Here is a 26,444-nt window from a genome sequence, read left to right as displayed (position 1 = left end):
TAAAAAAATTGGAGTCAATCCTCTCAAACCCTGCCACCACTTTATCAACTAATTTTATGTAATATTCTAAATCTTTTGTTGTCATTTCAACAATTTTCACCGCATATTCACCAGGAATAGATGCCATCTTAAGAAACCACTTTCTTTGCTCATCTATAAGATGCAACTCCTCGTCTGTAAAGTTTGACCATGAGATTTCAGTAATTCAGTCACATCTTCAGGCTTCACTTCTAATTCTAGTTCTCTTGCTGTTTCCCCTACATATGCACTTAACTTCCTCTGACTGAAGTCTTGAATCCCTAAAAATCATCCAGGAACATTATAATTCAGTTCTTCCAAACTCCTGTTAGTGTTGATATTTTGACCTCCTCCCATGAATGTTCTTAATGGTATCTAGACTGATGAATCCTTCCCAGAAGGGTATCAGTTTATTTTTGTTTTCAGACTCATCAGAAGAATCACTATCTGTGGCAGCTAAAGCTTTATGAAATGTTTTTCTTAAATAATAAAACTTGAAAGTCAAAATTACTCCTTATCTATGGACCACAGGATGGAGGTTGTGTTAGCAGACATGAAAGCAATATTACTCTTGGTACATCTCCATCAGAGCTCTTGGGTGACCAGGAGCATTGTCAATGAGAAGTAATATTCTGAAAGGGTTTTTGTTTGTTTTTTGTTTTTTGTTTTTTTTCCTCTGAGCAGTTCTCAATAGTGGGCTTAATTAAACTACTCAGTAAACCATGTTTTAAACAGATGTGTGTCATCCAGGCTTTATTAGAGAGCACAGGCAGAGTAGATTTAGCATAATTCCTATAGGTCTTAGGATTTTCAAAATGATAAATAAGCACTAGCTTCAACTTCAAGTCACTGGATACATTAGCCCCCTAACAAGAGATTCAGCCTGTCCTTTGAAGCTTTGAAGTGGCATTGACTTTGAAGAAGGCATTGACTTTTCCTCTCTAGCTAGGTACATCCTAGATGGCATCTTTTGCTAGTAGAAGACTGGTCTACATGGAAAATCTGTTGTTCAGTGTGGCCACCATCATTAATGATCTTAGCTAGATCTTCTGGATAACTTGCTCTACCTTCTACATCAGCACTTGTTAATTCACTTGTACTTTTATGTATAGAGACAACTTCTTTCCTTCAACTTTATAAACATTTTCTAGCTTCAAACTTTTCTTTTGCTTCCTCTTCACCTCTCTCAGCTTTCTTAGAATTGAAGAGACTTAGAGTCTTGCTCTGTATTAGGCTTTTGTTTAAGGGAATGTTTTGGTTGCACATAGTGCACATCTTCAGAAAAACATAAAACAGTAATTCAAAGCAGTGGTTTAGGATTTGTGCTAACATGGTATCTTCAACAAAGAACAATACATTTGCAGAGAAATGACAAGACAAAGGAAAGCAGTTTTAGGCATCCAAGGGTGGGGGAGGGTAAATACATGGGAGGGAACTAATGGAGTGAGATTTCCTTGCAGTTCCTCTGGTGCCATTGCTGGGCTGATAAGAGTTTGTCTGTAAAAAAAAGATTTTATGTCTTGCCTTGAGGCTGAAACAGGGAAGCTTTTCTCTGGCTTTTCTGCTTCTTAATTGTCTTTACGCTAATAATTGTATGCCAGAGAGACATATTTTGGGGTTAAATAGTCTAGTTTCAGTCCATAGATAGAAAGACCAATATTTCTTTAAATCTCACAAGAGATCTGAAATTGTCATGCTTTCTACTTGAACAAGCCTTAATAGCATCTCAGGTAACATTTTGTTAGATAATTGAATATACTAAATTGAGCACAAGAAATGCAACTTTCAAAACAAGAACTAGCCTCCTAAAACACCTACTATGGAGAGATAGCCCTCTATGACTTTACAGTAAACAATCAAATAAAACATGAAAAAATTCACTGCTTCATGTTCTCAAACAATTTGAAAGCAACGGCCACCTGACGGTTTCACCCAAATGTTACTTGTTACCCAAAAGTTACCTCTACTCCCACCCATGTTCTCCCAAGTCCCAATCTAAGACACAGCCCTTGTTCTAAAATTGTCCTCTGAACTTCCCCTTCTGATAGATTTATTAAGACTTATACTTAGCAGCTGACTTATATGCTCATAAAAATAAAGATAAACACAACTTGTTTCTTTTATACCTGTTTTTTGAAATTACTTTTCAGTTACTTGAAAAATAAAATCCAAATCTAGGTTTGGTTTTTAAATATAAATTCACATTAACACAAAAAATCAACTCATAATATGTTGTATACATCTTCTTCACCTTCCATAATTAACTGAAATGTGAGTTTGTATTTCTTGGTACTATGGGCAAATTTTTATCTTAATTAAATTTAAAAAATCCTCATTTATGTCTATGTCTTAAATATATGTAAGATATATATATACACACATATATATATGTATATAGGTTTATTTATTTTGAGAGAGAGAGGGAGCATCAGCCAGATAGGTGAGAGAAAGAGAGAGAGACAGAAGAGAGACAGAGAGAGTCAGTCCCAAGCAGGCACTCTGCTGTCAGTGCAGAGCCCAACACCAGGATCATTCCCACAAACCATGAAATCATAACCTGAGCCAAAATCAAGAGTCGGATACTTAACCAACTGAGCAACTCATGTGCCCCTAGACAGATATATAGATACAGATTAATCTAGGCAATTCTCATAATCTCTATATAATATTATGTTAAAATTAGACCAGGTACATTGAAAACAAGTGTGCCTTCCTTAACAGATGTCCTTTTAACTCCTTTTCCCCTAAAGATTCGTCTGACTTTCCTGAATAGCTCTCAATACTAGTCTCTTTTTGATTATGAAGCATGCATAGCCATTGTGACCCTTTAACATCACTTCTTCCAGTATTCTTGTATCTGTGACACAACAGTGATAGGCCACTGCAGATGCCCACCAAATTGTAAAGACAAATGTTTTGTTTGGAGAAAGTGGGGAAACTGTATGCAAGGTCCATGAGATTGAATGTTCATTTGGCTCATGCCCCAGAAATCTCAATTCCGAGTATGTACTTGAGATAAATCATATACAGACTCATTAGGGGATGTGGGCAATAATATTCATTTCAATGCTATTTGTGTTAGGCAACAAGTGGAAACTCATTAGATGTTCATAATTATAGAAGTGGATTAATTAAAAATGTGGATACAAACTACAATATAGTTTACAGTTAGAAACAACTATAAATAGTTATAGTTAATATACATATATACAGATAACGCATATATGTACATATATACAAATACACACATACACAGAAATACATACATGCATATACACATACACAGTAACATGGAATACTAGAGCAAAGACTAACATAATACCAATAGGCAAATTTTAAAAGGCATACACATAGAAACAATACTACATATTTTGAAAGTATAGGTAATATTAAAGGACAGAGGAAATTTGTATCTGTGGAGAATGGGACTGAGGTGTAGTTAAAGGGGAAAATTATAATTTAAAAACAAAAATAGACAACACAGAGTAATGATGCAAATATGAATTTTAGCATATGGCTAATTCCACTTGAGGCACAGATTCCCGTAAGAAATGCTAATATATAATCAAGTGAGAATTGCATAACACATTTCTAGTTTAATTGGTCTTGTTTTTGCTTTTTCCTGTCCCTTGGATAGAGATGGTAGTGTTTCGGGTTGGACTGTTAATGACTGATGTCATTGTACGAAGGAAGAAAAGAATCATAGTTGCCTATTTTATTTGAGGTATGGAAGATTTATTTTTTATTTGCTGTCCGGAAGAGTTGATTTGAAAAACTTACATAAGGGTAGCTGGACAGGCCATGTTAACCAAACATACTGATTCGACAAAGAAGGCATGCTTTTCATTTTGACCTATAACTATTTGCTCTTAGATATTTTGCAGTATTTAGTTCCAGTGTATAACATTGTAAAAATAGACATGACTAATAACCAAATAAGCAAGGACTCCACAGCACGTAGTGAAATTTTAAGAAGGAAAACACATGTTTTACATGAAGTGAACAATAATTCTGATTAAATTGAATTCATGCCAGTAATTTTAATGTTGACCTTAGAAACAGTAAGAACTTTGGGGACACCCAGGGGTGGCTCAGTCTACTAAGCCACAGATTCTTGATTTCCGTTCAGGTCATGATCTCACAGTTCATGTGATTGAGCACCATGTCAGGCTCTGAAATGAGAGTGTGGAAATATGCAAATATGAATTTTAGCATATGGCTAATTCAACTTGAGGCACAGTGCTGCTTAGGATTCTCTCTCTCTGCCCCTCCCCCACTCATGTTCACGCTTTCTGTCTCTCTCAAGATAAATAAACAAACATAAAAAACATGTTTTTAAAAAAGAAAAGAAACAATAAGAGCTTTAAATGTGCCCCAGATCCGCCTGGGTGGTGCAGTCGGTTAAGCGTCCGACTTCAGCCAGGTCACGATCTCACGGTCCGTGAGTTCGAGCCCCGCGTCAGGCTCTGGGCCGATGGCTCGGAGCCTGGAGCCTGTTTCCGGTTCTGTGTTTCCCTCTCTCTCTGCCCCTCCCCCGTTCATGCTCTGTCTCTCTCTGTCCCAAAAATAAATTAAAAACGTTGAAAAAAAAAAAAAATTTAAATGTGCCCCAGATCATATTTGAACTTGTAAGATGACTGGCTGCTACATGTGAAAAGTTACAGGAGAATAGAAGATACAGGCAAGGAAATAAGAGAATATCCAATTTAAATGAACATATTCCCATTATATTTTGAAGTTAGAAACAAAAGGATTTGACTTCAGTTATTTAAGGATAGCAATGTGTTATATTTATGTTCTAGGATTCTTTGCTGTTAAAGTGAGTTAATAACCACAGAGTTTCTAGCATTATGTTCAGTAACTGGTAATGTTGAAATCCAGATATTTCTATCCTTTCAAACACTAAATTATCTGCATATTTTTAATAATAAACCATTTTTATCAATTTACCTAATTGCATTTACTTTTTTCCTTTAAAATATCTATTTACATAGATAGAATACTACTATCTACTTACAGAGAAAACTAGAAAACCTTAACTTTTCTCCCTCTACATTAATCAAAACAATGAGTTAATTCCCATTCAATCAATTTAAATCAGTCCTCAAATGTATGTAAATTTTCCAATTTCAATTAATGTCTTAGAGTTTCAGGAATAAGGTGTCTTATGTCATGCTCCATTCAATGTTTTTATTTATTTTTGAGACAGAGAGAGACAGAGCATGAGTGGGGGAGGGGCAGAGAGAGAGGGAGACAGAATCCGAAGCAGGAACCAGGCTCCAAGCTGTTAGCACAGAGCCTGAGATAGGTCTTGAACTCACAGACTGTGAGATCGTGACCTGAGCTGAAGTCAGACACTTAACCGACTGAGCCACCTACGCACCCCATGTCATGCTCCATTCAAATGCTAGCTTTATTGCAGATGCTAGTCAATATTAGATGTGGTTTTCTGAGACTTCTTGAAGTGTGCTCTGGTATGATCGATCCCAGGTATGGTTACCCAAAGTAAATTGATTTGGCTCATCTATACTCAGAGGCAGTAGGGCTTGATGTACTAAGTAAAGTAAAATGTATGTTTGTCAAATAATTAATAAGAAAAATCATAATGATTCTTGTTTGAGAAAGGTGTTTGAATTAATTGCATTTTACCCAACTTGTTAATTTTTTGGCTCATTAACCAAAACCTATCTTCTCTTTTGGGACCACTAATAGAAAAATGATTAAATTGACACAAAATCAAAATATGTGAGCTATGAAATAATATTATATCTTATATAAGCTTTATATAGCAGAGTAACAAGTACAATATAGTTCTTTATACCATATGAATATATGCAAATTAAAGCTCGTTCCACTTTCTTATGCACCAGTAAAACTCCTTAAGAGCCTGTACATGTTTTTGACACTTGCTAAAAGTGATTGGAATTGAAGCATAATGTCATGAATACAGAATTCCATCAATTACCCGGAATAAAATAGGAGTGTGTTTGCTGATTTCCCTGGGCATATGCATGATTTATATATTTTGCTTAGTTTCAATGTGAGAAAAGTTCTAAAATATGGATACAAAAAGGATTGTTGATGATTAATTCTGGAGTAATAACTTAGACATCATATGACCTATTGGGCCTAAATTTTTATCCCATTTAAGTTAAAGACGATTTTTACAGCAGTGTGAAGTTTACAACAAAAATGAGACGGCGACAGAGATTTCCATACCCTTTTGCCCCCACGTATGCATAGACTCCCCCACTATCAATATCACTCACCAAAATTGTACATTTTTTACCTAACTTACACTGGCACATCATAATTGCTAGAATTCCTTTGTTTACCATAGGATACATAGAGATTTCAGTTGACCTCGATCTCAATGTGTGTCATTTGTTTGAGTTAGCTCTCAAATAAAATTTGATATCAACTTCAGCTGTATTAATACAAGTATAAGACCAAAGAGAAGGGGACCCTAATATCTGCTTAAACTGTATTTATCTAGCTACATGTGAAGAATTATATTCATTGCTGGATATAAAGTTTTTAGATGTATCTTTATAATGTGAAGTGGAAAAATCTTAACATTTGACAGTAAATGTTCAGAACAAAACTACATTAAAAAAATACTTAGGATACCACAATAAGCTGAAAGAAATTATTTGATAGTGAAAATGTGCTTACTTTGTCTTTCCAAATTGCTATTTGTTAGGGTCTGTGACTGTACAACATGAGTATCTATTTAGTGCATGAGACTTCAATTTAAGCTTTGAGATGCTTAGAGGGTAGAGGAGAGAAATACAGACTTCAATTCTTCATGAATTGCCCTGTTGTCTATATACCTATCTCTCTGCCTGCAGGCAATGTTATGAAAAAAAAAAAAAAAAAAGGAAAAAAAAAGATGCAGAGGAAACCAAGAAAGCCATGCCTCTGTTTGGAAGGACCTTAGAGTTTCACAGGAAGGAGACATAATGAATACAATTAAATAATATTTTGTAATATGATGTTAGGAATGACGTAATCAAAGTATTTTAAATAGAGGGTAACTTTGTAAGGGCCTGCATTGCATATGGAGATTGGAGGCTCTCTCTAATAATGTGATCTTTGGATCAACTCTTGTGAGATTAAAAAGAAGCCAGCCAGGAAATAAAATGAAGATCAATATTCCAAGCAGAGTGGAATAGCATACACATTTAAATTCCAGGGAAAGAGCATGTTCTAAAAGTTTACTTTGGGAGAAACATGCATAACAGAAAGACTGATTTGTAATGAGATTGGAGATAGGTGGATGAGACCTATAATGAGCTGGGGATGATGGGGACATGGATAAGAATGGCATCAATAGAGACAGAGAGGTAAAGTGAGATAAGTTAGTTTGGAGTCTGAATTGATATAACTTACTTGATGACTTTTTTTTTTTTTTTAGTTGTAGGAGATGAAGTAAAGGAAAAATACTGAGTCATCTCTAAACATGTATGCATGTTTCATGCCATTTCAAAATAAATTTACTATTAGGCACTAAAATCACATAATAAAACTATAAACTTTATACCTAATAAGGTTTCATCAAGAAAGATGATGGTTAGATCATATATAGACACGTATATTAATGGTTGCTATTAAATACTGAAACAATGCTTCTTTTAGCACTACTAGATAGTAGAAATGTTTGAATAATATGAGCAAAAGAGATAATGTAGAAATCAAACTAGTTAATATTAATTGTCATGATGGTGATTTTATTATTTTCAATTTCATATTTATTCTTACCACATTTTTAAAATCTTTTATTCATAAGTAGTCTCATTACTTTGCACATATGTACAAATATATATTTACACACACACACACACATACAGACATATTTTTGGTTTCTTCATGATGAAGATGACTTTATCAATAATTTCTGTATACTCTCTATTGATGAATCAAAGCATTGATATTCCATGAGTGTATACTATTTTTATGTAAGGAATTACAGAGTGACTACCATGAACTTAATATATTTGTCCAGCAACACATAGCTGATCCTGTTATTCAGTCTTCTCATTTAGGAGTAGAAAGTCACTTAAGAATATCCCAAATTGTTTGGTATCAGAAGGATTTCCGCAACATTATTAGTAACTGTACTTTAGCTAACGTAAATCTGAATATTTTATTTGATATTGTAGATGCAAACACATTGATGTACTTTCTTACTGCCTCTGATTGGTTTTATTGTTTTGATCATTTATACAAAAGGTTTAGCTTTGTGTTGTGGAAATAATACTGGCCTTGATGGCAGCAGACCAGATTTTTTAGCCTATGTGACCTGATATAAAGACCATAATAATTAATGCTGGTCAGGTCTCAGCATATTCATTTTAATATGAAGGACTAGTTTATTAAGAATATATTCAACACTAAACTCGTGGTAAGTACTGAGAGTGTACCAGGTACTATGCTCCATTGTGGGAAACTGAAAATATGTAAAATATACTTTTCTCCTAAAGGACTTAAAGGAGAGCAGGAAGGAGGGAGAGGGGACCAGGAAAGAGAGATTGAGAGAGAGAGAGAGAGAGAGACAGAGGAGAGAGAGAGAGGAATGTGAAGTAATGTGATCAGCATAAAGGGGCTTAACCATGAAGCTATGTTAGAGGAGAAATCAATTATATAATTCTCTATGGATGAGGACTTCAGGTTTCTACAATTAAATCTTCAGGAATGAGAAGATCTACTTAAGATATTGAATGGAATTTGAAGGAAAAAAGGAAGAACATGTACAAAGATTACAGAGCATGAAAAGTCATGGCATTTTTCCAGGAAATATAATTAGGTCAGCATCATATTGAGAGGTAGAAGATAAGAAAGGACATATAAAACAGTGCTGGGTGGTAAAGAACCATATCAGTCATACAAAGCAGTGTGGTATTTGTAAATATTTGTTATTTTTGTTTGTCCAACATCCAAATGTCCTTCTTAATTAGGAAGAATTCCCTAATAGCTACGACTTAATGAGAGACAGGTCCCCATGTTCAACTATAAAAACTGAATGAACTTAGAAAATCCTTTCTCCTAACTTCTATATTGGCCTAATTACCAGAGAGCATTACAGGGAAGAGATCCTTAAGAAAATGTAAGAAAATGTTAGGCATTCCTATTTCTCAATAGGAATATCATGAATCTTGCTCTATGGCTGGAGGATAAAATTGAATTTTCCTTAGTTAAATTTAGATATCCTTAGTGTCTAGTAAAGAACCCACTGAGATCTAAAATTTTAAGGACTGCATTGTCATCTCCACTCAATGGTGTGAACAAATGAGGAATTGAGAATTGTGAAGTGGGGTGCAGGCTCAAAATCAGGAAACTTTAAAAAGAGAATAAAAATTCAAATATCAGCTCAAGTCATTGGCAGAAATCAAGAAAGTTTCTATGGTAGCGATAAAAGAATCTCTTATCTCACGAAGCTGAAAAACTGAGATACCTGATGACCCAAATCAAACATTGATCTATTGATCCTGCTGGTTGTGAATTACAGTGTCAGTTACATTTACAGTCCTGCCAGGTATCACATGTGAAAAGCAGGACATTTATAGGATAAGATTGGAATCTTCAGAATTGTAATAGTTTAGGTAGCATGAGTACCCAGATGGACAGCTCTCACTAAATCTCCCTTACAGATTGCCTTTTCTTCTTCACTTACTGATAAGGCTGATGATGATGATGCTTGTCATTGGCAATTTTCTGAAGAGGGTGAGGGTGCAGATCGCCCTCATTTCCTGTGACTATCACTTTTCAATGTTTAAAAGTCATTTAATAGAGTTGAGTTACCTCATGGAGGCATGGGGGAAAGAAAGAAATGACGATCACAAGTCAACAAACAAGAGGAAGTGTAAAATAATGAATTTTAGGACTTTTCTAGTTTATGCAGACAGTCTAAATCTAAAATTGAAATCTAAAGTATAGGTGAGAAATTAATTCTATATATGCATAGCCAATGAGAAAGGAGAAAGATATATATAGAACTGGACTGAGAAGTTTCACAAACTTTCATCATATCCCATCCTGACTTACAGTCATCTTTTACTCTACCAACACTTGGGGTTTATAAGGAATTTTTTTGTCCATTGGACTTAGTAGGATAAGTTTGAAGCCTCCTTTAAAAATGACTTTACAGGACTTGCTGGCAGAAATCCTAATAGTACTTCTGTGCCACTAGATCATCGCCCCGGATATCCAGGAATGGCTGTAGAAAAGGCATATGTTTCCATTGGGAAACCATTAATGGTTTCTGGAAGAAATTATGGCTTAAGTTAAGGATAAGCAAATATCCTTAAGGAAAGTCTGTGTCATGTAAAGCTCCCCAGAAAGACTCAGTAATGGCTACTAGGTATGAGCTCAAAACATAGATATACCTTTTCCAAACTTCAAATTTTCAAAAAGCAACAAAATTTGATTCTCAGCATGCTAATCAGTTACTGAAAGCAGATTGACAAAACCTGAGCTCATTTCACTATGAGGAGGCCAGTGATTTGTTTTTACTGAATTATAGTCAGTATGATATACATTTCTCTCCTGTAATGCTTTTTTTTAGTGCTTAATGAATAACTTATAAATTGTCATGATATACTACAGAATATTGTTATCAATAGGGAATTCACTTTACAATAGAATAAATGAGTTAACTATTGACCATGTAATTTCTGGTCATATAAGATATCCCATCTTTCATCCAAACACCTGGATGTTTGAAATGATGGGATAGCCTATTGAAATTACAATTAAGTAATTGCATTGGAGATAATATCTTGAGCATTTGGCGCGATAGTGTAAAGGAAGTAGTATTTTCTCTGAGTTGGTGGACGAGATGTGACTTGAGGTAGTTCACATTTAATTGCTTCTATAGTCTCTAAAAGAAAGAAGATAAAATTCAGCAAAATGAATGTGAGGAATCAAAATGATGAGAGGTGACACAAAGAGAATATTGAAGATTGAAATAGCATCTGAGTCAAAGAGAAATACTATTACTACTGAGCATTGCTGAGGGCCCAATCTAGTTTTCATACTATTTAGTAGTTCATTATTTTGTTGCAAACAGTGTTCTAGGCAGTGAATCAAACAGATCAAGTCCCTAATCACATGGAATTTTAATTCTAATGTGGGGAGAAGTATATTAATAAAAATAGCAAAATATTAAAGATCAAGCTGACAAGACTTGCCAAAGGAATTGACTGGGAGGAATCAAGAATGACTCAGTAATTTATGGACTGAGCAACAGCAGTAATGTGGTGGCCAGTTGCTAAACACGAAGTCTTGAGATAAGCAGGTTTGTGGGAAAAATCATATATTTTCTTAAAGTAATTTTATTATCTTCAGGGTTCTAGTATTTCCTGTTGAAGTGTTCTTGAAAGCAGATAAAAGTGAGTAAAGAAATTATTTGGATTAGTTTCTCCATGTTTTAGATTAATTAGTTATCATGACAAAGAACCTGAGGGTTCAAAGTAAATAGTGAAGGGAATAAAGCCAAAGGAGACTCTATGAAAGAAATGAAAGAGACATGGTAATGGATATCTCTGTGAATTCAACTAATAAATATCAAGACATGGAACCCACACAATAAACTGAGGTAAATATCATTGCCCTCACAGTATTGAGATGAAGCTGAGGCTTAGAAAGTTTAATAACTTGGATGTACTTGGGTCACCCACCCAGTAGATATTGGCTATTGAACAGCCTTTCTGACTGTTACTTAGTGTCTGAACTACTAAGCCATATTGTTGTTCAACAATTAACAATATTACTAGGAATTTTCATTAAATATGGGCAATCAAGTTCTTACATAAATTATATACTTATATAATATATTACATAAAAATTCATATGTATATCCATTCTTCCCATGAAATTCTAACAAAAATCAGAAGCATATGTTTTAGACACATTAATTAAAATTCCAAAAAAAAGAATAGAAATATTAAAACATAATAATAAAGAGATATGCCAGAAAGTAAGCCAAAGAGAAAAAGAGATGGGAAAAGGGGAAGGAAAAAAATCTAAGCACATTATAATATAAACCCAGGAGTTTCAGAAAAGGGCATATAGAAACTAATAGGAAATTGTCAAATAAATAGATCAGTAAAAACTCTAGATCTGAATAACCTATTCTATAGATTAAAAGAAAAAAAAGGCTCCCTCCCTCAAATGCCTAGATAAATCTGTGCTAAAATTGCTCCATGAAGCACATTATTAAGAATTTCAGAAAAATATAAATTTAATGAATATCTTATGGGCTTTAGGATATATGTGGGCAAATAGAACAAATAAGAACAATTAATACACTGAAGCCATTGCGCTTTTTAACAACACCACTTGGAAACACAAAGATCATGCAAAATAGCTTTAACATTTCTGGGGGAAAATGATACAGAAACAGGATTTGTATAACCAGCCAAATTATATATCAAAAGTGAAGATAAAATAAAGATCTTTTAGACAAGCAAAGACCCAAAACTGTAGTTCCCCAGTACCACTTCTTAGACTCTGAAGAGCTATCTGTGCCATCAAAAGGAAGTAGTAAATCAAGAAAAGTAGAGTATATGGCTTTCAGAGGAAAAAAAATAGAGGATGAATGGAAGACCCCAAATGAAGGCAAATGGAGATACCAGAAAAACAGTAATGCAGTAAGCCTAGAATCAGGAGAATAATCAATTAAAGATCTATCTCCAAGAAAGAGTAAACAATGAATCTGACAAATGATATATTTGATACTGTTGCAAGTAGATTTACATTTCAACCAGAGAAGTGTGCACAAAATAAAAAAAATGGGAAAATATAATCATTAAATATTCCCAGAAAGAAAGAAAAGTGGTATAATAATGAAATTATAGTATTCTATTATATATATATGTATATATGTATATATATAATAGAATACTATAATACATATATATATATATATACACACACATATATATGTATACATATATATATTCTATATATATATATGTATACATATATATGTGTGTGTATATATATATATATGTATTCTATATATATATATATATTCTATATATATATATGTATACATATATATAGAATTTGATATATGCATGCAAACAGGTATGTATATAAATAATAAATTGAATGTCGGCAATGGTAGTGTAACAGAACTAATGTGAATTCACTCCTTTGTGACTTACAGATAGAGACTATGCCAGGTGGAACTGTCACACAAAGGAAACTTTATTTGCAGCAAATAAGGAGATCGTGAGGAATAATTTCCAAAGCTGTAACTTGTACCTTGAGAGCAAGGGTGAATGGGATCCTTTTATTTAGAGTTGGGATGAATACTCAGAAACGAAAGTTTTGTCATTATGTGTAGAGGCGGGTATAAGGTTGTGTATGTGCCTTAAAAAAGCATGCCTATTTATATGTTGTACATTGTGTTAATGAGGTTTGTGCTCCTCCTTGAATGGAGATTTTTGTATTATAAAGAGGAATAGGTAACATCAGTCACTTCATAGTCCATCTGTGATGATGTGAGTCAGTCATTGGGCTGAGCTCAAACTGGGCTGGGTGGTCTGGGCTGGCCAGAGCTCTTCAGAAGGGCATTTGTTGTTGCTTGAGGGAGTAGTTTCAGTTTCCATCACCAGATGCTTTGCCCATTGGGTCTTTTGCTTGAGTCAAAAGATAAACTGGAAAGAAGAATGTAAGGAAAATGTGGGACAAATGTCAGTGGACACATGCAGGTGGGAAGTAAAGGTCAGGTATTGGGGTTGATCTGTAGGGTCGTGCTGGTGAGAGTACATTGACAGTGAGAAGCATATGTGAAAGCTGGAGGTCAAGTGTATGAGAACTAAGTCATTATTTCTATAGTAGGAAGCCAAGAAATATTGTTTAAAATTGAAAAATAAAAGAAATTATAATAATATTTTTGGTAATATCAAAGTAAAATCACAAGATAGGGCTAAAAACTTTGAGTGTTATAATCCTTTTAGAACTGGTCTTTTAAAACCTTGAACACGTATAACTTCTATACAAAAAAAAGAGGGAAATAGGGAGAATGGGAAGGGAAGATCTAGAGATAGCCCTTGTGTTTTAAAAATTAATTAGTAGGCTCCAGAATGATTCAATGCATGGCAACTTCCAAGGTTACCTGTGGCAAAATAGGTTCAAGAATTCCTTACACTTATATAAATGGGTTAAAAAAGCTTAGGGCAGAAAGTTGCAGCCACAGGGTGAAAGCACCTAAGGTTAGTTAGCGAGATATTATATTGGGATCATAAGTAACTTGTTATGTCACCTGCAAGAACTACTTTCCATCTGGACCAATATACTTCGATCAAAACTTCAAGCTCCACTTGCCCCCCAGACCCTTTGCTTCTTACACATACAAGTTAATGAGTACTGTCTGATTGTTTTCTTCTGCATGTATACCACATGTGTAAGATCTTGGGCGCTCAATAAATACGGAGATGAATCCCCCCACCCCTGTTCAGGGCTCTTGTCTCCTCCCAGACATTAGCCTCTCTCCTATTCAATTCTGCATCTGTCCTCTTGCTGGACAAGACAGAATTTCAGACTCATAGTCTGCAACAGTTGACCAGTAAGACTTTTGTTTGTTTTACTGAGCATTATTATAAACATTGATTTGAATATGTTTTATGTAATTTTGCAATGATTATTCTTTTAAATGCTCCAATTGTCCCAAGCTAGTTGATCATATTATTGCCTGAGAAGAAACCAAATATGATAGGTCTTCTAAGGTAGTGCAATAAAAAAGTATAGAACTCTTTTTTCCAGTTTTTGTGACTATGTACGTGTGTGTGTGTGTGTGTGTGTGTGTGTGTGTGTAGATGCTCTCTGAAAATAGAGAACAAGAGAGTAAAAGTGTGGATAGTTACTAATTTTGCTATTTGGGATGTGTGGAAAGGGACAGTCTAACTGGAGTAGATAATGTCTGAAGTATTAATTAAAAGGAAAACAATGTATTTGGAATTTAGTGTTATTTTATATTCCTTATTATAGCAAATAAATATATTTTACCACGGAAAAACCTCTAAATATCATATAGTTTTCTCTTTGCAAAATTTTGTGTGTTCAATGTCTGAGTATAATCAGAAGTTTAAACATAAATACCACTGTTATTTCTTCAGTGCTTTAAAGCAAATTTGGATGCCAAACTGCCTGTTCATATCCAGTGGAGAAGAAACATTTTCTTCTCCTGAGAAATAGCCATATAATAGCAGAATTGTGTTTCACAGATCTCACAAGGAAATTGCAGCTTTGTTGCCCAAACAATTTCAAAAATCTATTATTTCCTGACAGACCATATTAATATATTTGCAAAGCCAGCTGCTTGTTTACTTATAATCTACATATTGTTTTATTTGGTAAAATCTTTTTATGTTCCTACCCTAAAGGAACACATTCCCATTTCATATAATTGCAAACATGGGGTTTTAAAACCATGGGGAACCAAAGAAGATATATGGATGGCAACCAAGCATATGAAAAGATGCTCCACTCAAAAGACATGAAGGAAAGTTAAATGCATATTACAAAATGAAAGAGGTTATTCTGAAGGGGCTACATACTCTATGTTTCCAACTATAATAACATTATTTTTAAAAAGGCAAGACTATGGAGACAGTAAAAAGATCAGTAGTCAGCAGGGAATAGAAGAAAGAGAGGAATGAATACGAATAGCACAAGGAATTTTTAGAGCAATGACAGTATTCTCTATGATATTACAATGGTGGATACATATTGTCACACATGTGTCCAAACCCATAGATACACAAAACTAAAAGTGAAACATAAGGTAAATCATAGATTAGGGGTGATTATGAAGTATCAACATAGACTCACCAATTATAAGAAATGTTTCACTCTTAGGAATAATGTTGATGATGGGGGAGATTGTGAGTGAAGGTGGATAATATATGGGAACTTTCTGTACCTTCTGTTCAATTTCACTGTGAACCTAAAACTGCTTTAAAAATAGCAAAGCAAAAAACAAAACATTAGAGATACAAGAAACACTTGAATATATTTTAAATGTTCTGTTTCTTAATCTCAACCAAGATACAAGTGTGTTTAGTCATTATATACTTTATATGCAATATTTAGATATTTTATTTGAAATCTTTTATGCCATGTAAGCTTTACAGAGACTAAAAAATTGTTTTCAGTATTGGTAATTGTAAGTTTTGTATAATCTGACCTAAAAATAATTTCTATGGTACTTTTTGTGAATTAAATAAGAACTGATTGCAAATCAGTTACAAACTCAACCATAACAGCTCAAGTATAAGTAATAGAATTGCTTTCAGAGTATTAGGTTACCTAGAGGTAGAAAACCATGCAATCTCTTATCACCAACTGTTTTCATACTATAGTATTTTTAAGTGACTGTAATGCTTTATCATTTGCCAACTTCAAATATACCCTTTATGTTGTTAATATTATGTCTGTCATTAAAGTTTCTACTCTAAAATAAAAATGTTTTCAAGGAGTACAGTTTTTACAGTGAAACATACATTTCCAATATGTTTAATCAAATTCAAGTATATAAAACCTGGTTTACTAACAGAAATGTTTATGTTTGAAAGCATTAATATAAATGAGGAAAAAGTTCTCCAAAATTACTGCAAATATTATGCCACTTTGTTGAAACTAATCAAAAATATCTAAAGAAACAAGCAATCATCAGACACATGCTATGATAAAAATGATGAACTAACTAAATTGAGATTTTGATTTGAATGGAAAGTTGAATTAGGGATTTTGAAAATATAATTATTTTAAAACATTCCAATTTTATATGGAAATATAACATTTAAATGGAAAGTGTTTTATTTACTTTGATACAGTGTTAATTAACTTGCCTTCAGGTGCCAGGTAAGGTTATTTCTAGGATTATATATTAAATGTTTGAAACAGTTGTAAAGTTTACAAAAGTGAAAAATAATGCCATTTTATTTGTAATATTGTAGGTCCTCATCTTTATCCTTCTAGAAATCTTCCAATGCTAAAATACTACCGTAAAATTTAACAAAGGCACTTTGAAACCTATATCTGTTATCAGAAATACTATTATTTCAAATGGATCCCATTTCAAGGTAAATAAAGAGTCATTTGGTAAATCCAAAAAGTGTTAAGCTTTATAATGCACTTTTATTGAGGTTATAGTTCCCAAACTAGAATGACTATGTGTGACAATATTTTCCCTCAATATAATGTTTTATGGGAAAAAATGAAAAATAGTTTGAGCTTTAAAATAACTAAGCATACGATCAAAGTTATTACATTGTGATACAATGTCTCCTCTCATTTGATTTGTAAAAGCAGTCTAAAATTTTCTTATCCATTCCAATGACAAAACTGTAAGGTTATCAGTGGTTGCATTAGTTATAAATATATTAACTTGAATTAAGAACTCAATAAAATTGCATGTTTTCTTTTATTTTACATTATAAATTAGTAAATTCTTGTACTAAATTGGAAGAGCTATTCATTTCGTCTATGCATAAATTGTTATAATCATACATTCTGCAAAATTGTTACTGCTTCCAGTTATTATATTCCTTATCAATGAGGAGATAACTTATTCATCTTTGCCATACCATTAAAAATTCCTTAGTATTTGTCCTTTAGCTTTGAATTAAAATAATATTGGTATTTTAGAACATAATTTAGGTATTAAGGATTTTGTAGGAGCAAATAGGCAGCCCTAAGAGGGGCCGTGTTGGCATGACCATTATTTTGATTTAAAAGCAATCAAAACCCAGCAGATTCAGGAAAGGCTTTTTACCTCCCTCTCATTGCCTACTCGTACCAGGAAGAGAGCTATTAATAGAGATTCCTCTTTACTTAGGAAACTCGCCTATAGAATATGGAAACATTTATCTTCCAAACATCTCCTTTCACCTTCCTGATAATAGTCTTTCTCCTCTTTGTATTCTCAGATCCTACCCCTCTCCTTAGCGCATATAAACATCTAATTGGCTGACTCTTTGGAATTTCTGTGTCTGCATGGATCCCCTATACACATATGCCATTAAGTTTTATTTTCTCCTGTTAATCTGTCTCCTGTCGATTTGATTCTTAGTCCAACTAGAAAGACCTTGAAGGGTAGAGGGAATTCTTTCCCCAACACCTTCATAGCCATTGCCAAATTTTCTCCAGAAAAGCATTTAAAATTAACATTATAATCAAGAGTTGTCTGTTCTGCTACTTTCAATAACACTAAGTATTGAAAAATATACAGACTAAAAAAAGTAAACACCAGGGGCACCTGGGCGGCTCAGTGGATTAAACATCTGACTATTTTGGCTCAGGTCACAATCTTAGAGTTGGGATCAATCCCTGTGTCAGGCTCTGCTCTGAGCATGGAGCCTACTTGGGATTCTCTCTCCATCTCTCTGCCCCTTCCCTGCTCTCTCTCTCTCTCTTTCTCAAAAAAAAAAAAAAAAAAAAATTTAAAAAGCAAACACCTGATACCATTTGTAATGAACATAAGGAAGGATGAAGAAGAGATGAAAAGAAAAGGAATAGAGAGAGGAAGAAAGTATAATAAATAAATCTGACATTCTACAAATAACTCTAATCCATTAAATACTCAAAAAATACAACTTGTTTTGTACAATCATCACTATAAAGTTATTTAGTAAGTTATTTAATTTGTGACGTTTCCTCTAGATTGTAACTTCATGAGGTACAAAATGTTTCTTTGCATGTTTTCAAGTGTTTCTGAAGAGTCTAGCACAGTGCCTGGTACAGTAGGCACTCAAGAAATACATGTTGGATGGATAAAAATTGCATCCGTTCACCATTGCTATATAAAATAATATTGTATTTTGTTTGCCACATGATTTTGTTTAAAAATTTTTAAATGTCTACATCATCTTCAGTAAGTACCAAGCCACTTATACTGTGCTATAGCTATGTCTTTCAAAGAGTTTTTTTAGGCATTGCATTTTCTAACAATAGGGCTTTAATTTATTTAATGTGTTTGGAACACACAGAAAGCAAGAAAAAGTCATGTTAGGTGGTAAGAGACATGTTCAAAGAAGTATAAAGCAGGGATGTGGCATCTTCAATATTGAGTATAAGGGAGCAGGGGTGCCTGGCTGGCTCAGTCCATAGAAGATATGGCTCTTGATTTCAGGGTTGTGAGTTCAAGCCTCACATCCGGCATAGAGCTTACATTAAAAAAAAAAAAATAGAAATAGGAGTGCCTGGGTGGGTTAGTTGCTTAAGTGTCTGACTCTTGATTTTGGCTCTGGTCATGATCTCATGTCATGAGATCGAGCCCATGTGGGGTTCTGCACTGGGCATGGAACCTGCTTAAGATTCTCTCCCTCTCTCTCTGCCTCTCCCCACTAGAGCACATGTGCATGCATGCTGTCTCTCTTTAAAAAAATAAAAATAAAATATAAGGGAGCAAGTTTGTGCAAACCAAAAACAAAGGTATTAATTAATTCCAATAAAGCAGCTCCATTGGTTATAGCCCTTACTGGAAAAAGTAATGGCCATAATTATAATATCCATGGGTTCTACACTGAGTATTTTACATATTTACATTTCCTTATATATATCCATTGCAACCTTAAGGCCTCACTGTTATTATTACAGATGAGAAAACTGAGCGTCAGAAATCTGAAGCACTAGGAATTGTAAATGGCACCATTACAAACCGGATTGGATTTAAAAAGAGAAGAGAGAGCTTTTAGTCATTAAAATATATTTCTGCTAATAATTAAGATACTAAAGTATTTGGTAGAAATTTACACATTAATCTTTGAATACTACACTCAAGTGCACACACACACACACACACACACACACACACACACAGTCACACTAACATATTTAACCATAGTTATAGAGAGCAGTGCATTTTCAACTAAACTTTACATCAGAATCATCTGAGGTTGGTAGAGGACAGATTTCTAGGTAGCAGTCCCAGAGTTTCTGATTCAACAGGTTGGAATGGGGCTTGAGGATTTTCATTTATAACAAGTGCCTAGTTGATTTTGATGGATGACACTATGAGAAGCACTAATCCAGGGGTATTATCCCTACACATAGTGTTCTTTTGGTAAGTGATAACATGGAAGAAATCTCTATTATCTCAGAGGACGAGCTTTGTCTTTGCATTTCATACAGGCTCACAGGCAGAATGTTTACCACTGTCGTTAGGCACGTGGGAAAGCATTGCTATATGAGTATAGACAGAGGCAAAGTGGAAATAATTTATTCCCTAGAAAATTTAACTTTTTCTAGATTCTTTGAGACTTTCTGAGATTGCCAAAGGATTATAAAAAATTCTTATACATATTTCTCTTCCAAAATGGGTGAGTTGCATTTTCCGACATTACATATGTGATAGTGGGGAAGAGTAGAAGAGAGATGAGGGTTATCAATTAAAGGTGATTTAGGCTTTCAGCTACTTTTCCTAAGAGGGCAGGATTGATCCAAGAAATTTTATTTATGACATGTAATAACTCCAACCGCTTCAGTCTGGGGTGAAAGAAGAATGCTCAAAATATATATCTGAGGCATTCCAGGCCTTTACAGAATATAGAGCGTTTCTGTTTAAAGACTAAGGGCAAGTCAGAGGATGGGTAAAGATCTCTAAAGGCACAGAAAGCTGAGAAGGGACTTAGAGAACAAGGAAAACTCCTCCGTGACCCAAAAAGCTGCAGCTGGGCTATAGGAAAGATAGAGAGAATAAGTTAATAAGCTGAGGACTTGGCTAAAAAAAACCCACAGAGATCTCAGGAATCATGCAAAAATGCAGGTTCCAAATTTTTCTGAAGGAAATGTTCTGATTCCTTGTCAAAACATTTGAAGGTATGTAGCAAATGAAATCAAAGTTGCATAGGAAGCCTAAATGAAACTCAAACACATATGTGCTCAGCACCTCACGTCAATGATGTGTCAAAAGAAGGGGCATGCTCTTTTCTGAAGGTAAATAAAGAGCAAACGAAGTAAAATAAATATTCGAGAAAAATACAAGAATTAGAGCATATTAAAAAATGAAAAACATCCACCCACAGATTCGAGAAGTTCAATCTTTTTCATACTTTTGTGCAATATAGCTTAATAGCCAAAGCCAAGATGTTAGGGTATTTCTTAACATATTACATTACTATACAGAAGATACACTTGATGTGTAATATATAATTTTTAATATAAATATATTTGTAAAATAGAATATAGAATGTTTGAAAAATTTATATTATCCCAGCACTACCCGATATTTAGTTAATTCAATAAATTGAGACAGGTTGATTACTATTGTAAATATGGATCCTTAGAGCTGAAAAATAAACCTCAGTTGTCATGTATTCTGTGTTCAAAATCACATGATCCATGCTGTTTCTAATTGAAACTAAGTCCCTTCTCTCCTATCCTTGTGTTATGTAGAAAAATTTCTATAGAAGTGCAATGTTTGGTCAATTAAACTATAAAGCATAATAAGCCAACAACATGAGTGACCACATCAGCAATTTTCCTATAAATTAAAATAACGGAATTTAGAGATATTTTAGAGGGGAATATTAGATTCAAAGTCACTGCTTACAGGGTTTGAAATTATAGAGGCTAAAGAGGTTACAAGCAGCCAGAGTGAATTAATGCAATTCAATAAATTTACACACATACAGATACACACACATACACAAACATACTCAAAGAATGCTAATAAAATGAAACAACTAGACAAATTTAAGCAAAATTTTTGTCAGCTTTTCAAGACCACTAACAAATTTAAGTTATTGGTGTATGGGTACATGTTAAATGCAAATTAAAGTTAAATTATTTTTTTTTCATTTTATTATCAGTACTGTCACTTTAGCCCAGATCAAAACATCAGCACTACACCAAAAAACAAGCAAACAAAGCAAAAAAAACCCAAAAAGACAAAAAACAAAAAACAAAAAACAAAAAAAAAAAAGAAAAATCCACCAAAACAACAACAACAACAAAACCCTTGGGGCAGCCTCACCAAAAAACAAAACAAAACAAAACAAAAACAACAACAACGTCTGCACTGCAGTGAAAAATTACAGCTGCCCATTTTTTAATTGACAATGGAAAATATTAATTCTTTTTTCTTTAACATAGATTTATTATTTTACTACGGAATTTTAAGTGTATTCCTGATGAAGTCACTTCAAAATGTTATTGAATCTTTTGTTTAAATTCCAATTATATCTTTCAACATTTATCAAGTGTGCCAAGAATAACAGGTCGTGCAAGGGTTTTAACCAAAGTTATTGGGTCTGTAATTGTGGACTCTATGTCATTGTTGTCAGGAAAATGAGGGGAGTATGTGTCATTTTACATGTTAAGGATAGCTAATACAACAGGATTTTGTGTAGGAACAAGGTAGAAAATTGTATTTCGAATGCGTTGTCAGCAAAATTTCCAGTGAATTTTTGTAAATATTTAATGTGTCTCTTTACCAGAGAATTCAGGAAAGATTTATGCCTGTAAGTTTCAGGAAAGATAATTAAAGGTTCATATAAAAATAACTCACACCACTGAGGAAGAAGGATTCATAAAATAAATAAGCAATAACATTATAATTTTTGATGCTCTTCGTGTGTGAATTGCCCACAAAGGTATTCAGTAGGGCTATTTAATTTAATAGCACTTACTCTGCAGGCCTTACCGAGGGGAAACTCCCATACATTGAAAAGAAGTTGTCCATTTAAAAGAGGATTTAAGATCAGACTAACAGAGGCTGTTTTTTTACTTGCTTTAGAGCCCATGCTTCTTTTATCTCATTCGGAATGAAATGCTTAGGCATAGGATTCACAGAAATTGATCACTTTTCATGAAAATTGACAAAATCACATTCATTAGTTATTTTACTATTTTGTGAACTATATTTATTAATAAAGTGAAAGAATATTAAGCTAATATTCCTCTATGCTGTTCAATATAGTAGGCTCTACACATGTTGTTATTTCAATTTATATATTTTTTAATTTAATGAAAATAAAAACTGCATTCCACTGTCTCACTAGTCACATTTCATGTGCTGATGTGTTCCATGTGGCTAAGGACTACCAAACTGAACGGTGCAATGTTAAAAAAATTTCCATCATTTCTTTAAATTAATTTAATATTTATTAGACACAACTGGCTTAGAATAACATGTTTTAGATAAATTGATATATAGTAATGATAAGCAGCTTATAGGACTTCTCCACTATGTTTTCAAAACTATATACCAATAAATGTATGTCTTATCATATATTACATATTTATATTGTTTGCAGAGAAGTGATTACATATTTTGGACCATGTACTTATAAGTAATTGGATTTTCTGTTAAGTTATTTTATAGCAAGAAACCCAGGAAAAATTCTGAATTTAATAAAAGTGTACCCTTTTCTGATTTTTTTCCTATTGAAAGTGATTATTTTAAAATGTTTGTTTTTTTACTACTTTTAAATATTGATTGATTTTATTTATAATTTTTAATTTTTTCCACAGTAGGTTTTTTTGCATCATTAATTTATAGTACTTATATTCAAGCTAGGACAGGGCGCCTGGGTGGCTCAGTCTGTTAAATATCTGACTTGGGCTCAGGTCGTTATCTCTCACCAGTTCTTGGGTTCAAGCCCCACATCGGACTCCGTGCTGACAGCTCAGACCCTGGAGCCTGCTTCAGATTCTGTGTCTCCCTCTCTCTCTGCCCCTCCCCTGCTTATGCTCTCTCTGTGTCTCTCAAAAAGGAGTAAATATACATTTTATAAAAAAGATTTAAGTTAGGTCAAAAGTGTATTACTAAAAAATCACAAAAATTTGGTTTTCTCTGTTTCAAACTGAAGTATACTATAAATTCTACAGAAATAAAAATGATTATGAGGCTTAACATTAACCAGATTATATACCATTGAGATTCCAAATAATCATCTTTATTTTTTATTTTATTATCATCATATTTCTTATGAAACAAATTAATATGAAATAGAAAATATGAAAGGGAAAAACAACATAGAGGTACAATAATTATAAGGCACAATCATGCCATAAGTGCCATAAGACACAACTTAGATATAAATTGAAAGCAATTTAAACACAATCTGATTGACTCACTTCCTTGATATATACTTTTTCTGTTGTATTATTCAGTGTTTTTTTTTTTTTTTTTTCTTGAAAATGCCTCTCTTTCTAAAGTTTAGTCCAGGAGTCTGCCTTTTTGGAGCAATAATCCGAATAACAGTATTGACCAGTGTGAACAGTTATCCTGTGCAACTTAATTGGCCACAGTTATAAAGCTTAGGTTTGTGCTCCCTTTTCTGAGGTATTTGTTGATATTTTTATACAAAAGGAGAATGATTAAGTCTAACTGTAAACAGGACATTTTGATAGTAGAGAAGATAATGGTCTTTTAGCATTTGCTTCAAAACATCTAGTAGCATTCATTGAGTAGTAAGGAGATATCCTTCTTGGAAGCATCTAGATAACATTTGTTTATTCATAAGATATTTAATGAGCTCTATTATGTGAGGGAATTGTGCTAGATTTTCCCACACAGTGAGACTAGTATATTGCTCAGGCCATTAGGGATGGGTGGAAATGTTTTGTTTTTGTGATTACCTAATGACTTTCAAAGATGAGTACAAGATTTCAGCAGGTTTTTCAACTTCAGCACTATTTAAATTTTGGACCAGATAAGTCTTTATTTCCAGGATTGTCCTATGCATTGTAAGACAATAGTATCTTTGGCCAATAGCATTCTCACTGGAAACTAAAAATGTCACCAGACATTTCTTAAGTTCCCTTTTGGCAGGGCAGGTCAAACTGCCCCCAGTTGATAACTACTGGAGCAGACTACCAGTTATTGGTAACTACCAGGGTGAAGATTTTTACAAAATTGCTCAACAGTGATCATCTTTTTGCATAGCATATAGTCTGCCAGATGGAGATGGAAATCACTCCTCTCAGGATTTCAGTGGAGCAATAGGGTGGAAATCAACTCGCTATATGCACAATATAGAGAAATGGGAATTGGAAATTGGAGACAATAAATGAGACCCAATATGCCTAGATGCTTAGATATGAAGGTGCTTTACATAAAGAGCTTTATGGAGTTGAATGGCGGAAATATCAAGTAGATAGTTGGTAACACAGACCTGAACCTCTGAGAGAATTCTGATTTGAGCTATTCATCTATGGTAGCATTAGCGTATTGTGATAGGTTAGCCATAAGAACATGGCACTTTTATTTATGCTATTTATTTATTTATGCTAGCCCTTTTTAAATTTTGAATTAAAATTTACAATCAGTTAAGACAATTATGGGACATTCTACAAAATATCTCAGCAGACTATTTAAATGTTCCAGACCCCTAAAAGACAACGGAAGACAAAATTGCCCCAGATTGGATGGTACCAAGGAGATATTTAAACTAGATGCAGGAGGGAACCCAGTTAGTATTCCAGAAAAGAAAAAGAATACTACTAGAGAGAAAGTTTCTAGAATCCAAATGCTTGCTATACTTTAGTAGTAATAATACTGTACCAAGGTTCATATTTTGGCTTAGATTAATATTTTGCCTAAATATTTTATCTACATCATTTGTCTTTTTTTAAAAGTTTATCTTTTATTAAGCGCCACAGTTATGTTTCAACCAGTGTGTTTTCTTTTTTTATTTTGAAACAAAGGTTCTGCTCTAATGTGTATATCTTAAATAATTTCTGTATGTTATACTTACATATATTTTTTTTTAATTTTTTTTTCAACGTTTTTTATTTATTTTTGGGACAGAGAGAGACAGAGCATGAACGGGGGAGGGGCAGAGAGAGAGGGAGACACAGAATCGGACACAGGCTCCAGGCTCTGAGCCATCAGCCCAGAGCCTGACGCAGGGCTGGAACTCACGGACCGCGAGATCGTGACCTGGCTGAACTTGGACGCTTAACCGACTGCGTCATCCAGGCGCCCCTGACTTACATATATTTTATTTCAATGGAGAATCAATGGTAAAATTAATATCTGTTTTATAATATATCCTTTTCATGTCTGTTAAAAATGCTACTTGCATGACAAGTACAATATATACAGGTACATTTTTTAAGTTTATTTTTGAGAGAGACAGAGCGTGTGAGCTGGGAAGAGGCAGAGAGAGAGGAGAGAGGGAGCTCGACCTCACAAACTGTGAGATCACTACCTGAGCCAAAACCAAGAGTCAAATGCTTAACTGACTGAGCCAGCCAGGCGCCCTACACGTCCATTTTTTAATTTTACTCTTCATGAACTTATCTTTTTAATAACGATATACTTTATGTTTTAAACAAGTCTGAAAAATATTATAATAAATTCTTTCCCTTATTGCTTTTTTTTAACAAAATTGTGTTTATTACTCTTGCTGTAGAGTAAAGATTACTCTTTAATCTTCCTGATAAACTTCAAATTTAATTTACCATGT

This window comes from Panthera onca, chromosome F1 (genome assembly GCF_046562875.1).
Source record: "Panthera onca isolate mPanOnc1 chromosome F1, mPanOnc1 haplotype 2, whole genome shotgun sequence".
Lineage (NCBI taxonomy): Eukaryota > Metazoa > Chordata > Mammalia > Carnivora > Felidae > Panthera > Panthera onca.
The sequence above is the reverse complement of the archived record's forward strand: the minus strand, read 5'-3'. Positions refer to the sequence as shown.